Here is a 16,451-nt window from a genome sequence, read left to right on the forward strand (position 1 = left end):
AACATTTGTGTCATTTGAGTCCCAGAGGAGAGGAGGGAAAAATGGTACGGAAAAACATCTGAAGTAATAACAGCATGAAACGTCCTGAATTTGGGGAAAGACGTAAATGCAGTTTCCACCAGCTCAGCAAGTCCCAAAGAGGCCGAAGTCAAAGAACACCGCACCCAGACACATCACAAGTAAACTGATTTACAAAAAAGAAAAGGATAAAGAAAAAGTCTTCAGCTGAAGGAGAAATGATACATGATGTGTGGTGTGTGAAAGACTACACCATGTGTGACTCTAACACTTTGTTCTTATTTAGTTGCTCAACCATGTCCGACTCTTTCTGACCCCATGGACTATATGTCCATGGAATTCTCCAGGCCAGAATACTGCAGTGGGTAGCCTTTCCCTTCTCTAGAGAATCTTCCCAACCCAGGGATCAAACCTAGGTCTCCCACATTGCAGGCAGATTCTTTACCAGCTGAGCCACCAGGGAAGCCCAAGAATACTGGAGTGGATAGCCTATCCCTTCTCCAGGGGATCTTCCTGACCCAGGAATTGAACTAGGGTCTCCTGCATTGCGGGCAGATTCTTTACCAACTGAGCTACCAGGGAAGCCTTGATGTGCAGGCAAACAGCAATTCAAGTGATGGCTGATTTCTCATAGAAAAGCAGAGGCCACAGAAAGACATGGAGGAAGCCTGAATACATATTGCTAAGTGTAAGAAGACCTGAAAAGCCTACCCGACGTGTGATTCTAACACGTTGTTATCTAGTTGCTCAGTCGTATCTGACTCTGCGACCCTGTGAACTGCAGCACGCCAGGCTTCCGTGTCCTTCACTCTCTCCTGGAATTTGCTCAGACTCCTGACCATTGCCTCAGTGATGCCCTCCAACCATCTCATCCTCTGTTGCCCCTTTCTTCTCCTGCCCTCAATATTTGAAAAGCCAAAGGACAGATTTAAATGAACATGGAGAAACATTGAAGTAAGAAAGCAGGAGAAGGGAACAGAGGGACAGAGGCCAGGGGGACAAACAAAGCAAACAGTGGAATGGAGACAAAACCCGGTCGGACTGACGGTCACGGTCAAAGTCAACGGTCTGAACTCCCAACCCAAGGTTCAGGATCACAGCCAGCGATTACTAAACACCATTCCACGGTGAGTCGGCAACCATGTTACCCAGCAAGGCAAGGAGGGAGGAGCAGGGCTGAAGGCAGGCGAGTCCTGGATCAGGGACCAGCGCTGACCCTGGGCTTAACCAGGGACCACGCGTGATGACTGAGCCTCAGCCCGGGGCTAGGACCACCATGGGCTTCCAGGACCTTGAAGACTGGTGGAGCTTCTGTTCAGAGGCCAGCGGCTCTGCTGACCACACTGCCCCGGGGTGCCCCACACCCCCAGGCGGGTTCCCTCATTCCCTGTGGAGGCAACCTCGTGGGGCCCCATGTCCCTCCACTGTGGGGGAACAGGAGTGTGTTCTCACCCACACAGCTGGAAATCCCAGGTGGCCCAGTGAGCTGAGCAGCCCCAGAGCTCCCGTGAGTACCCCCACTCCCCATCCTGGGGTCTTCTGAGTACGTTCCTTGTCTGGCTACTTCCTGGGAAGAAAACATCCAGACTGCTTTCCAGCCTGAAAGGAAGAAGGGCTGCAGACTCCTGTCTGTGGCTGTGGATGGCATCCCTGCCCATCAGCTGGACTGTGTGCTCGAGACCAGGCCTGGGCTCCCCCCACCCCCAGGTGCTGCGCTGGGGCCGCAGGCAGAGCGGCAGCTGGGTGACCTCCCAGGGGCCCCTCCCTGCTCTAAAAAGGGACAGCGTGAGGCCAGCAGGGCAGGTGCTCCACGCCCACAGGGTCCCTAGGGAGGGCAGGAAGGGACACGGCCCCACAGGACAGGCGGCAGTTGAGAGTGGGTGAGGCCGACCAGCCGGGACAGCTGGGCCCGTGTGGACGAGCCACCCCTCTCTGTGTCGTCTGGGGCTTGTCCCGGGAAGCTGAAAGACAGGCTCAGCATCCCAAAAAAGAGGCCTGTGGCTTAGTAAGACGGAGCTATTTTTATGTATCTGCCCTCCAGGGACAGCCACAGAGGGGAGGGCCTGGGGGGCCCGGGAGCGCAGCTCAGGTCAAGGCAGGAAGGCAAAGGCCAGGGCGGCCTCCCTCCCAGCAGAGGAACCGAGAGCAAAACAGCCTCCTCACACCCCCGCCCCCCATCAGACACAGCCTCTCGGCCCCAGGGGGCCAGTGATGGAAGAGATGGGCAGGAAGGCTTTTGTGTCAGAGGCATGGGTGTGGTGGGCAGTGTGCTGCCTGAAAGGGGCCTGGTGGTGCTGGGGAGCTAATGCTGGGGATGGGGACACCCTGGAATAAGGCCTTAGGATTCTGGGGTCACCTTGGTCCCCTCTTCATCTCCTTCTCCCTCTTCTTGTCCTCTCCACTCCATCCTCAGTGCCTCCGAGCCTGAGAACAGGTCTGGGCACCCTGCCTTCCAATCCCGGCTTTGTCCAGAGCAGCTGGGGGACCAGTCGGGGGTCTGGGTGAAGCTCTGCATCCCAGGGAGGGAACCACCTGGGGCTCTCCTGAGATAGGTGGCCCAGGTGAGCTGAGTGAGGGGCAGGGGTGGGCAACCATGATCTAACTCAGCTCAGAGAGGGGTCATCAGTGTGTTTGGGGTTCAGAGGGCAACAAAGATGCTCACAGAGATGGGCCCTGGGCTGCTAGCTCTGTCCTGGACTGGGTTCCCAGGACCCCTCTCTGTGTTCCCAGCAGAGTCAGGAGTCAGGGGACCTTCCGATGTCAACTGGAGTGGGTGGAAGGGGGTCCCCCAAACACGTCTTTGTCCTGACACTTGGAACCGGAGCACATCACCTTACGTGGAAGTAGGGTCTGTGCAGGTGTGACTGAGCTAAGACCCCAGGGTAGGATTATCCTGGGTGACCAGAGTGGACTCTAAATCCAGGCAAGAAGGGAGGGGCTGCCACAGACAAGAGGGGGCCTCCCTGGGGGCCCTGTCATGAGGGCAGGTGCCAGGCCTGCGGCAAGACCCAGGACACATCCAGGCCTGTCATGGGTGAGAGTGACGTCACGGAGGCCAGGGGCTGGAGGCTCGGACTCCGGATGCCACCTACTCGGCGTGGGCCGCCAGCCTGGGAGTGGGTAGCGGCCTCCGTGCCAGTCTGTCTGTCCACCACTTTCTCCAGCAGGGCTGCTGGCCCAGACTCCCCTTCCTGTGGGACGGGGGCTTTCCAGCCCTTACTCACCACTTCCCTGGCGTTTGTCTGTCGAGGCCCCACCCACTGGCAGTGGTTCTGACTTGCCCGGGGCTTTTCATGTCTCTTCATGCCTGTTATGTAAGGAGCACTTTATGTAACCATGGGGCTCTACCATCCCAGGTCTGCGGGCCACACCAGCTCTCAAGGATACTGGCTCGAGTCCCTAACATTTGGATGGGTCCATGCAGTGGGCACCCAGCCTGCTCGTACCCCAATGCACCCCTACTTTTGCCTCCACCTTCCTCCTTCCTCTTGTAAGCAGGGAGCAAGCAGTGCTTGGCCAAAGGCAGGCCCACTCCACCCTCTGCCTGGGCAATGAGGCTTCAGGGACCCCAAAAGAGAGACGGGATGAGGCCAGATAGGGTGTTAAGGCAAAAGCAGGGGGCTGGCTAGGGCAGGTCCCCCAGAAGCAGACGTGCAGCCAGGGTTCCAGGACAGTTCACATGGGAGGTGACACCAAGAGGCCAGGAGACCAGCAGGGAAGGAAGGGAGCCACCCTGTTCCTGGGAGGGGGGCTGCCTTGACACGGGAGGGATAGGAAGAGAGGGTGCGACCAAGGGAGGCCAGGTCACACTGCACAGATTGCCAGAGCACCTTGCAGCTAGAGGCAGCGACAGAAAGACACCCCTATGTCCCCACCTCCACCTCGGGGCTCCCGGCAGAGTAACACCAGCCACACAGGATGGCAAGGCAGCGGAGCCCGGGACCCCCATCCTTGGGGGTCAGGTCTGCTCCAAGAGCCGAGCTCAGTGAGGAATCTGGGGGCGCTCAGGCCCAGCACCTCCCAGGACCCAAGAGGCTAGGATGGGAGCTGTCAGAAGGGAGACCGTGGTCAAGGCCACAGCAGGGGAGCCCCCCATGGACCCTGCGGAGACGAGAGCACTTAAGCCCGTGTAAGATGGTGGGGTCCCGGTTTCTGATAGGTGTGGGTGTCTGCAGGTGGGAGGCCCTGGCCTTGGTATCCAACCTGGTGAAGCTGCGTTGGCCCATATGCCCTCTGCTGCCTTCTGAGGTGTGTCTGGTCTGCTCCTTGCTGGCCATTCCAGAAGCCAGGGCTCTCCACTGTCTGAACACTCAGAGGCCGAGCTCCTTTCTCTTCCCAGGTAGGAAGACTCTGCAACCCTCTGGTCAGTACGTGGGGAGCTGATTTCACTCTGCAGGGATCAACTGGCAAGAAGGTCATCACCCAAATGGACAACATTCAGTTCAGTCGCTCATTCATGTCCGACTCTTTGTGACCCCATGGACTGCTGCACACCAGGCTTTCCTGTCCATCACCAACTCCTGGAGCTTTCTCAAACTCATCTCCATTGAGTCAGTGATACTATCCAACCATCTCATCCTCTGTCATCCCCTTCTCCTCCTGCCTTCCATCTTTCCCAGCATCAGAGTCTTTTCCAATGACTCAGTTCTTCCCATCAGGTGGCCAAAGTATTGGAGTTTCAGCTTCAGCATCAGTCCTTCCAATGAATATTCAGGACTAATCCCTTTTAGGATTGACTGGTTAGATCTCCCTACAGTCCAAGGGACTCTCAAGAGTCTTCTCCAACACCACAGTTCAAAAGCATCAATTCTTCGGCACTCAGCTTTCTTCATAGTCCAACTCTCACATCCATACATGACCACTGGAAAAAACCATAGCCTTGACTAGATGGACTTTTGTTGGCAAAGTAATGTCTCTGCTTTTTAATAAGCTATCTAGCATGGTCATAGCTTTTCTTCCAAGGAGCAATCATCTTTTAATTTCATGTCTGCAGTCACATTCTGCAGGGATTTTGAAGACCCAAAAAATAAAGTCTGTCACTGTTTCCATTATTTCTGTATCTACTTGCCATGAAGTGATGTGATCAGATACCATGATCTCAGTTTTCTGAATGTTGAGTTTTAAGCTAGCTTTTTCACTCTCCTCTTTCACTTTCAAGAGGCTCTTTAGTTTTTCTTCACTTTCTGCCATAGGGATGGTGTCATCTGCATATCTGAGGTTATTGATATTTATCGTGGTAATCTTGATTCCAGCTTGTGCTTCATCCAGCCTAGCATATGCAGGATGTACTCTGCATAGAAGTTAAATAAGCAGGGTGACAATATACAGCCCTGATGCACTCCTTTTCCTATTTGGAACCATGGGAAAAACATATTTTTCCATGTCCAGTTCTAACTGTTGCTTTTTTTTTTTTTTTAATTTTATTATTATTATTATTATTTTTTACTTTACAATATTGTATTGGTTTTGCCATACATCAACATGCATCCGCCATGGGTGTACACATGTTCTCCATCCTGCCTCCCTCCCCTACCATCCCTCTGGGTCATCCCAGTGCACCAGCCCCAAGATTCCTGTATCCTGCATAGAACCTGGACTGGCAATTTGTTTCTTATATGATATTATACATGTTTTACAACTGTTGCTTCTTGACCTGCATACAGATTTCTCAAGAGGCAGGTCAGGTGGTCTGGTATCCCCATCGCTTTAAGGATTTTCCACAGTTTGTTGTGATCCACACAGTCAAAGGCTTTGGCATAGTCAATAAAGCAGAAATAGATGTTTTTCTGGAAATCTCTTGCTTTTTCAATGATCCAGCGGATGTTGACAATTTGATCTCTCGTTTCTCTGCCTTTTCTAAATTCAGCTTGAACATCTGGAAGTTCTCTGTTCACGTACTGTTGAAGCCTGACTTGGAGAATTTTGAGTATTACATTGCTGGTGTGTTGGATGGGTGTAATTGTGCGGTAGATTGAACATTCTTTGGCATTACCTTTCTTTGGGATTGGAATGAAAACTGATCTTTTCCAGTCCTGTGGCCACTGCCGAGTTTTCCAAATCTGCTGGCATATTGAGTGCAACACTTTCACAGCATCATCTTTTAGGATTTCAAATAGCTCAACTGGAATTCCATCACCTCCACTAGCTTTGTTCCTAGTGATGCTTTCTAAGGCCCACTTGACTTCACATTCCAGGATGTCTGGCTCTAGATGAGTGATCACACCTTTGTGGTTATCTGGGTCATGAAGATCTTTTTTGTACAGTTCTCCTGTGTATTCTTGCCATCTCTTCTTAATATCTTCTGCCTCTGTTAGGTCCATACCATTTCTGTCCTTTATTGGGCCCATCTTTGCATGAAATGTTCCCTTGGTATCTCTGATTTTCTTGAAGAGATCTCTATCTTTGCCATTCTATTGTTTTCGTCTATTTCTTTGCATTGATCACTGAGGAAGGCTTTCTTATCTCTCCTTGCTATTCTTTGGAACGCTGCATCCAGCTGGGTATATCTTTCCTTTTCTCCTTTGCCTGTAGCTTCTCTTCTTTTCTCAGCTATTTGTAAGGCCTCCTCAGACAACTATTTTGCCTTTTTGTATTTCTTTTTCCTGGGGATGGTCTTGGTCATTGCCTCCTGTACAATGTCACAAACCTCTGTCCATAGTTCTTCGGGTACTCTGTCTATCAGATCTAATCCATTGAATCTACTCATCACTTCCACTGTATAATCATAAGGGATTTGATTTAGATCACACCATTACCAAATTCAGACTTAAATTGAAGAAAGTAGGGAAAACCACTACACCATTCAGGTATGACCTAAATCAAAGCTGTGAAAAGAAGAGAAGCAAAAAGCAAAGGAGAAAAGGAAAGATATAAACATCTGAATGCAGAGTTCCAAAGAATAGCAAGAAGAGATAAGAAAGCCTTCCTCAGTGATCAATGCAAAGAAATAGAGGAAAACAATAGAATGGAAAAGACTAGAGATCTCTTCAAGAAAATTAGAGATACCAAGGGAACATTTCATGCAAAGATGGGCTTGATAAAGGACAGAAATGGTATGGACCTAACAGAAGCAGAAGATATTAAGAAGAGATGGCAAGAATACACAGAAGAACTGTACAAAAAAGATCTTCACGACCCAGATAATCACGATGGTGTGATCACTGACCTAGAGCCAAGACATCCTGGAATGTGAAGTCAAGTGGGCCTTAGAAAGCATCACTATGAACAAAGCTAGTGGAGGTGATGGAATTCCAGTTGAGCTATTTGAAATCCTAAAAGATGATGCTGTGAAAGTGCTGCACTCACTATGCCAGCAAATTTGGAAAACTCAGCAGTGGCCACAGGACTGGAAAAGGTCAGTTATCATTCCAATCCCAAAGAAAGGCAATGCCAAAGAATGCTCAAATTACCGCACAATTGCACTCATCTCACACGCTAGTAAAGTAATGCTCAAAATTCTCCAAGCCAGGCTTCAGCAATATGTGAACCATGAACTTCCTGATGTTCAAGCTGGTTTTAGAAAAGGCAGAGGAACCAGAGATCAAATTGCCAACATCCGCTGGATCTTTGAAAAAGCAAGAGAGTTCCAGAAAAACATCTATTTCTGCTTTATTGACTATGCCAAAGCCTTTGACTGTGTGGGTCACAATAAACTGTGGAAAATTCTGAAAGAGATGGGAATACCAGACCACCTGACCTGCCTCTTGAGAAATCTGTATGCAGGTCAGGAAGCAACAGTTAGAACTGGACATGGAACAACAGACTGCTTCCAAATAGGAAAAGGAGTATGCCAAGGCTGTATATTATCACCCTGCTTATTTAACTTATATGCAGAGTACATCATGAGAAACACTGGACTGGAAGAAACACAAGCTGGAATCAAGATTGCTGGGAGAAATATCAATAACCTCAGATATGCAGATGACACCACCCTTATGGCAGAAAGTGAAGAGGAACTAAAAAGCCTCTTGATGAAGGTGAAAGAGAAGAGTGAAAAAGCTTCACTTTTTTAAGTGAATGTTAAATGTTCATTGTTAAACTTTAAAATGTTAAAGCTCAACATTCAGAAAATGAAGATCATGGCATCCAGTCCCATCACTTCATGGGAAATAGATGGGGAAACAGTGAAAACAGTGTCAGACTTTATTTTTGTGGGCTCCAAAATCACTGCAGATGGTGATTGCAGCCATGAAATTAAAAGACGCTTACTCCTTGGAAGGAAAGTTATGACCAACCTAGATACCATATTCAAAAGCAGAGACATTACTTTGCCAACAAAGGTCTGTCTAGTCAAGGCCATGGTTTTTCCTGTGGTCATGTATGGATGTGAGAGTTGGACTGTGAAGAAGGCTGAGCTCCGAAGAATTGATGCTTTTGGACTGTGGTGTTGGAGAAGACTCTTGAGAGTCCCTTGGACTGCAAGAAGATCCAACCAGTCCATTCTGAAGGAGATCAGCCCTGGGATTTCTTTGGAAGGAATGATGCTAAAGCTGAAACTCCAGTACTTTGGCCACCTCATGCAAAGAATTGACTCATTGGAAAAGACCCTGATGCTGGGAGGGATTGGGGGCAGGAGGAGAAGGGGACGACAGAGGATGAGATGGCTGGATGGCATCACTGACTCGATGGACGTGAGTCTGAGTGAACTCCGGGAGTTGGTGATGGACAGGGAGGCCTGGAGTGCTGTGATTCATGGGGTTGTGAAGAGTCGGACACGACTGAGCGACTGAACTGAACTGAGAATGGTCTAGTGGTTTACGCTACTTTCTTAATTTAAGTCTGAATTTGGGAATAAGGTGTTCATGATCTGAGCCACAGTCAGCTCCTGGTCTTGTTTTTGCTGACTCTAAAGAGCTTCTCCATCTTCAGCTACAAAGAATATAAGCAATCTGGTTTCAATATTGACCATCTGGTGGTATCCATGTGTAGACTCTTCTCTTGTGTTATTGGATGAGGGTGTTTGCTATGACCAGTGTGTTCTCTTGGCAAAATTCTTGAAGACCTACAAGACCTTCTAGAACTAACACCCAAAAAAGATGTCCTTTTCATTATAGGGGACTGGAATGCAAAATTAGAAAGTCAAGAGATACCTGGTGTAACCAGCAAATTTGGCCTTGGAGTTCAAAATGAAGCAAGGCAAAGGCTAACAGAATTTTGCCAAGAAATGGATGGTGAGCTGATAAGAAACCAGAGAAAGGCATCCAGCCTCTTCCTGGCAGCCAGAAGGGACAGAGCGTTGGGGTGACAAAAATGGGAGAGTCCAAACTGGGCACCCCTTGCTGCAGGGGCCTGTCCTCCTGGCCCCTGAACAAAAACAGAAAAGGCCCCCTCCCCAGATATTCCTGCTTAAAAATACTACAGTTCAATCTAATGTTCCCATGATGGGGAAAGTGTTAGTTGCTCAGTCATATCTGACTCTTTGCGGCCCCGTGGACTGTATCCCTTCAGGCTCCTCTGTCCATGGAATTTCCTGGGGAAGACTATTGGAGTGGGTAGCCATTCCCTTGTCCAGGGTATCTTTCCAACCCAAGGATCGAACCTGGGTCTCCTGCATTCCAGGAAGATTCTTAACTGTCTGAGCCACCAGGAAAGCCCCATGAGAGGGAAAGTGTCCTAAAATGAGAAGTTTTCAGCACATGTATAGTTGCATTATCTTCATTCATCAAAACGTGGAATCCCTCCGTTTGCCCTAAGACATTAGATCTGATAACTTCTCAGTGCTGGGATGAGACTAAGAGAATACTAACATCCGTCTACATTCTGAGAGGCCCTGAAGGCAGCACCGTGACTCTGAGACCATGGCCACTGTCCCTCCCTCTGAATCACGAGTCCCTGGGCAGGAGTGGCCCTGAGTGTCCCCAAGGGTCTGATCCGGGAGGGAAGGGTCCCCACCCTCAGAGAGCCAGGCAGGCTTGTCCACACAGAACAGCATGGCCTGTTGCTCTTGTTACTATTTCTGCAGCCCGCCTCCCTGAGTTCCACTTTCTAACCTGGAGCCTGCTAACCCAGCGCTGTGAGTCCTGGCATCACCCACATCAGGCCCTTCCCTCCAGCACCCAAGGACCTCACTTGGCCCTCGGGACAGCAGCAGTGGACATAGGCACAGCTCTGGCACAGAGTCACGTGGCTGTATAGGAAACACACATGTGCTAGGGGGACACGGTCATCCAGTTGCTGGGCCAAACCCAGGCAGTGTCCGAGCTCGGGGACTGTTTCTCCTCCCCCCCCCCGCCCCGCCCTGTCTCCTCCCTCCTCTGTTTCTAAAAGGACCAGCAGGAGCTAATGCCGTCTGTGCCGCCCGGAAGCCTCTGGCCACAGACCCCCTCTCGGCTCCTGGGGTCTTCATAGAGGAGGGGCAGCTCAGAGACGGAGGTATAGGGGGTGGCAGGCATGAGCGATGGGCCTGGGGTGGGGCTGGCAGGGAGCATGGCGCCAGGGCCAGCGGCTCTGGAGTCCCTCTGGTGCCAGGCCGGCAGGATCTCAAGCATCGCCTGTCATTGCCCACAATGGTCTTGTGATGCAGGCAGGAAGCTGAACTCCGGAGATGCAGGTAATTGACCCCAACCCCGCCTTAGAAAGGACAAAACCAGAGCCCCCTCCCCCGCCCTGGCTCGACTGCCACCGCCTCTGCCAGGAATGCCCGGGGGAGCAGCAGGACAGCCTGGCTCAAGGAGTCCACAGCTTGTCCAGGGCCACACAGTGGTCAGTGGGGACCAGGCCTGAATGCCGCCCCTGACTCCCCTGAGACTCCGCTGTCGGGGGAGGACAGAGGAGAGGCAGCAGCTCCCTGAGTCCGGGCAGTGGGCACGGCCATGCGGGTGACAGAGCTTGGTCGGGGCCACCATCCCAGGTGGAGCTTCCACAGGTGAGCGAGTGAAGGTGGGGCAGGGGACGAGGCAGCTGGAGAGAGGACAAAGGCCTTGGGGCTTGGGGAGGGCACTGTGGCATCCAGGTGAGGGCTCAGAAAGGCTCCTGTCTGGGACGGGGCAGGGCTGAGCTCACCAGCCAGGCCAGGCCAGCGACCCTGTGTGGAGCAACAAGTGTGAGCTCACAGACACTTGTGTCACTGGAGCCTGCTTCCTTGCCTTTTTATTTCTGGGAGAAGCAAACCCCTCCAATCTGGGCATTGGGCAGCACGACTGTCCTGAAGGAGGAGGAGCCTCTAGTGTGTCTCGGGGATCTCAAGCAGCAGCACAGTCCTAGGCAAACTTCCTGCCTTGACCCAATGAATCCCCAGCAGACATCAGAGGCAGGACTCACAGGCCAGCATCCCAGGAGAAGAGACTCAGCATCTGACCAAAGGGAAGGGTTGTTGTATCTGCTTAAAAGCAGGAGCCAGGGAGGGCAGAGACATTACTTTGCCGACAAAGGTCTGTAGAGTCAAAGCTATGGTTTTCCCAGTAGTCATGTATGGGTGTGAGAGTTATGATGGCTTACAGTGAATGATGTCAGACTCATGATCTCCAAAGATTTAGCTTCGGGATCAGGGATCCAGGCTTGATCACTCAGGGCTCTTGTGTGGCATAAGTTTTATTACAGTGAAAAAAGACAGAGGAACCTTCTGAGATCGACATTGGAAGGGGGACAGAGAGTGCCCCCCCTCACTAGTCTTAGCAAGGCCTTATATACTTTACCAGACCCACTCCCACAACATGTGTCTTAAGATAACAAGATTAGTCAGAAGGTTCTTGTTCAGAAGGAGAAACATACCCTTGAGCAAGATACATTGTTGTTATATAATCATTAGTACAGAGCTTAAGGAAAAACATATCCTTGAGCAAGATGAGTTTTATTGTCTATCGTTAGCTGTGGGCTTAAAGGAAATAATGTCTTATGTGACTAAGACAAAGCAGTGTAGAAAAAATGTTTGTTCTTTTCTCCTCCATGAGGGCCCTGGATTCCTTATTAACCTACCTAAGAATTAACTCTCTCAGTTAGACCATAAAGAAGGCTGAGTGCTAAAGAACTGATGCTTTCAAATTGTAGCACTGGAGAAGACTCTTGAGAGTCCCTTGGACAGCAAGGAGATCAAACCAGTCAATCCTAAAGGAAATCAACCCTGATGCTGAAGCTGGAGCTTCAATACTTTGGCCCCTGAGGTGAAGAGCTGACTCATTGGAGAAGACCCTGAGGCTGAGAAAGATTGAAGGCAGGAGGAGAAGGAGAGGATGAGATGGTTGGATGGCATCACTGGCTTGATGGACCTGAGTCTGAGCAAGCTCTGGGATATAGTGAAGGACAGGGAAGCCTGGCATGCTGCAGTCCATGGGGTGGCAAAGAGTCGGACACAACTTAACAATTGAACAATGACCAGGAGGTCAGAAGAGAGAAGCTGGGGGTGGGAGCACACTCTGCCAGCCTCAGGGGGCCTGGAAGAGAGCTTGGGAGCCCCAGGCTTGAGTGGTGAGTTGGCTGGGTCCGGCCACCCTCCAGACAAGCCTCTCCACCAGGTGATGGATATGCCCGTGACTCCGCATCCCTGGACCAGGGAACAGCTCTCCCTGAATATGGCTAGGAAGCCCATGGGGTCTCTGTGGATGCCCGTTGGGACCACTGATGGGATGTTCCACAGACATCACTTCTCTCTTGCCTCCCCACAAACCCACTAGGGCACCTCAGGGCATCCTGGGAAAGAGTCTGGATCAGGATATGGGAAATCGATTCTCTAAAAGTCAATTAACAAAATGACCTTAATTGACCAGTTTTCTGAAAGTCAATTCTTTAAATGAGCCATTTACCAAAATTTCAGACAGATATTTTAAGCCCGGTCTGGGCAGCTGGCCACCGCTGCCCGCCAGCAGGGGTAGGAGTGGGGGCAGAAAATTCTGGCCAGATACCTTAGCCAGGGTCAAGGGCACATTCAGAAGAAAAGACAGTCGGTCAAGCTGGACCAATGCATGCTGGAAAACATGGCCACTGGAAGGAGAAATTTTTGGCGATGCCCTGGGTTCTTCACAAATAGACCACAGGGTCCGTCTGGCACTGGGCAGGTGGGTTGCAGCGAATGGATCTGGTTCTGAAGACAAGCAGAGGGGAGAAGTCAGGAGTGCAGTAGAGCCCACTGCCACTACAACCTCAGGCTGGTCCCTTGCCCTCTCTGTGCCTTGTTTTCCCCACCTGGCTGGTAGTGTGACAGCAGGGAAAGGGGCAGGGCACAACTTTTGAAAGAATGACGTAGCCCAAGGCCACAACATAACCCAATTAGAATCAAATGGGACCAAGAGGGCAGACGAGACTAGAGCTGGATCCTCAATCAGCAAGTGAAATGACACACCCAGAGGTGCCATGACAGTTCCAAGGCGCTGTCAAAAGACCGAGGAGTGTGCGGTGGCTGAAATCCTGGAAATCTCCACCCCTTCCCCAAAATAGTTGGAATGATCTTCCCACTTATTAGCATATGAAATTACCCAGCCTATAAAAACTAACCACACCACATTTCCTGGCCACAGTCGCCCTTTGCAATGGCCCACACTCTGTTAGTGGACTGCACTTCTCTCTGAATCTGAATAAATCCACTTCTTACCTATCACTTTGTCTCTCACTGAATTCTTTCTGTGAGGAGACATCAAGAACCTGAGCTTCATTAGGCCCTGAAACCAGGAACTGTGGGTTGTGGCTGTGTTTGAGTCCCAGTTTTTCCAGTGGAGCTATGGTTTTTCCAGTGGTCATGTATGGACGTGAGAGTTGGACTATAAAGAATGCTGAGCGCTGAAGAATTGATGCTTTTGAACTGTGGTGTTGGAGAAGACTCTTGAGAGTCCCTTGGACTGCAAGGAGATCCAACCAGTCCATCCTAAAGGAGATCAGTCCTGGATGTTCATTGGAAGGACTGATGCTGAAGCTTAAACTCCAATACTTTGGCACCTGATGCGAAGAGCTGACTCATTTGAAAAGACCCTGATGCTGGGAAAGATTGAGTGCAGGAGGAGAAGGGGACAACAGAGGATGAGATGGTTGGATGGCATCACTGACACGATGGACATGGGTTTGGGTGGACTCCGGGAGTTGGTGATGGACAGAGAGGCCTGGGATGCTGTGGTTCATGGGGTCGCAATGAGTCAGACATGACTGAGCAACTGAACTGAACTGAACTGAACTGAGTCCCAGCCACGTGGGTTCAAGTCCCAAACTGGGTTTTGACTGGGTTCTGGTCCCAGCACATGGGTGCAAGGCACAATCTGTGGTAAACAGTTTCAGCAGCAAGGATCCAAGGGACCCCAGAGCCCAGTAAGTGTCTGCAAGGTCACCGTGCACCAGGCTCCCCCTGCCTCTGCCATCAGACACTCAGGGCCACTTTTGGCTTCATTCACACGATGGCCCCTCAATGCATCGGGGCCTGCGTTCCAGGAGGAAACGACCTCTGCAGACACTCCCCTGCCTAGCCCTGGAAAAGGGGCAAGTAGAGGGGCTTCTGGATGCCCCCAGAGGTAGGTCTCTCCTTCCCGGCTTCTCCCCCTGCTGTGTGGAGACACATGGGATGTGCTAGCCACCTGTCACTACCCGGTCACCGCTCCCTCCTGGCCCCCGTCCAGCAGGCCCTCTCTACCTCGCATCTTCCTTCCCACCCTCCTTCCCTCCCACCTTCCCTCCCTCCCTCCTCTCTTTTGGCAGATTCTCTGCTGCAGCCTCTCTTTCTGTCATTTCCAGCCCCATCCATGTCACCAAACTGCCCGGTCCACCCTCAGCCACATCCACTCTCCCAAAGCCCATCCAAGCCCTCCTAGCATCTAGTCTGATAATCAGAGAGATGAACCCGAAGAGGGTGGGGCCCTTATTCCTGGGGCAACGTCTTCCCCTGGGGCCTCCTCTGGGCTGGGGTTCCCCTGACAGTGCACATTCCCGCTGGAGACACGTGATGCTGGAGTCAAGGTCTCTCTCAGGGGTCCCCACTGTGCAAGCCAGTCATTGGCTGAACTCACAACCCACAGGGCACCCGCCTTTCCTGAGGCTTGATTAACCCCGCTGTGCACCCTTGAGCTGGTCACGAGTGTGGCGGAGCCACTGGAGCCCAGCCTTTCAACGGTGTCTCTGATTTTGACCTCGTCATTATTCCGCTGTTCACTGGCATCTCCATCAGCGCGTCCTGGAGTGTCGTCAGCCTGTTTGCCTCCGCAGGGCTGATGGTCTGTTCCAAAGTCTTCTCTGAGCTCCAGCATGAACCTCCCATCCCCTCTTGATTGGATCCCCAGAGCTGGCCCTCCTTGCTCTATCCGATCGTCCTCAGGCATCCCAGCCACTGCAGGGACGGGAAGGCATTTGGATCCTGGAAGAGGAGCTCAGTTCCAAAGTCCAGCTCAGACTTTGGGTCCCACAGGCCAGTTGGTGCAGTTCGTCAGAACTCAGTCACTCACAGCCAGTGGCAAATGTGCCACCAGTGGCCACCGAACAGCCCCAGCTTCCAGTTCCACCTTCTGTTTCTACACCTCCCCAACCTCGCACACACCTGTGGGCTCTCCCACTTCTGCTGACGGCCCTTCTGTCTCCAACCTTGGGGTGCCCAGCTCAGCTGCCCCTTCCCTGAAGCCAGTGTCACAAGAGGTAAAGCAAACCCACACCAGGTGCCCCCAGAGCTCAGCACCACCTTCCATCTCCTCTCTCCTAGCTCTGCTGGCCTGAAAGCCCCCCTTGCCTCGGAGTCAGCCCGGGCTATCACAACTACTACTCACTTCCTATAGCCCAAGAGGCGCTAAGAGAGTCACACAATGAGTGAACTGGGGCCTCAGAGGAGGCCCCAGGGCAGGAGGTGGGGCAAGAGAGGGGGCAGGTGGCTCATCTACACCCACTGGGAGAAGATGGGAGCCCCTAACGTGGGTGAGCCATGCCTGGCACGTGGACGGGGTCCCTGCATGGTCCTGTGGAAGTGGACACGAGGATTCAGCCCTGAGTCCTGGGGCCTCAGAGCCCAGCAGGGCTGCAGGGGGGCTAAGATTGGGAGATGAGAGCCTTCAGGAGGAAGCCCTGGCAAGCCCTGTGCTCAGACAGCACGACAGTGCTCGGCACTCAGGCTCCGGGAGCCCGAGGTGCCTGCTGGAACGGGGCGGGGGTTGTCTCTGCCTGGTCAGCCAGCACCTGCCCCTTCCTCGTGCCTCCCCGGGCAGGTGGGCCCTACACAGAGACCACCTTCCCATGGGCCCTTTTTCTGCTTCGAGGTCCCCAGGCTGCACTTCCCTTGGTTCTCACCTGTCTGGGAGGAAGCCGAACCGATGGACCCACGCAGCACAGTCCCCAAGCCTCTCTGTGTCCCTGTTTTGGAGCTTTAGACATGGAGAGAGGCCTGAGCTGCCTCTTCGCTGCTGGCAGAGGGGCTGGGGCATGTCTGCTCTGCAGTGGCTCTCAGATGCCTGGAAAGCCCCAGCACAAGGTGGCACTCGGGGTTCTGCCAAGCAGATGCTGGCCCAAGGCTGGTCCCTGCATCTCCCAACATCAGACACACG

At 52.0% G+C, this 16,451-nt stretch overlaps 2 long non-coding RNA genes across 2 annotated transcripts; both read left to right on the forward strand.

Moving 5' to 3' along the window:
* Positions 1-1,090: 1,090 nt before the first annotated feature.
* On the forward strand, positions 1,091-8,922 carry LOC139184804 (uncharacterized). Its single transcript, XR_011568322.1, has 2 exons — positions 1,091-1,525; positions 4,358-8,922. It is a non-coding gene; the product is annotated as an uncharacterized lncRNA (long non-coding RNA).
* A 1,331-nt stretch (positions 8,923-10,253) lies between these two features.
* On the forward strand, positions 10,254-13,546 carry LOC139184805 (uncharacterized). Its single transcript, XR_011568325.1, has 2 exons — positions 10,254-10,567; positions 12,004-13,546. It is a non-coding gene; the product is annotated as an uncharacterized lncRNA (long non-coding RNA).
* Positions 13,547-16,451: the final 2,905 nt, after the last annotated feature.

This window comes from Bos indicus, chromosome 1 (assembly GCF_029378745.1).
Source record: "Bos indicus isolate NIAB-ARS_2022 breed Sahiwal x Tharparkar chromosome 1, NIAB-ARS_B.indTharparkar_mat_pri_1.0, whole genome shotgun sequence".
Taxonomy (NCBI): Eukaryota; Metazoa; Chordata; class Mammalia; order Artiodactyla; family Bovidae; genus Bos; species Bos indicus.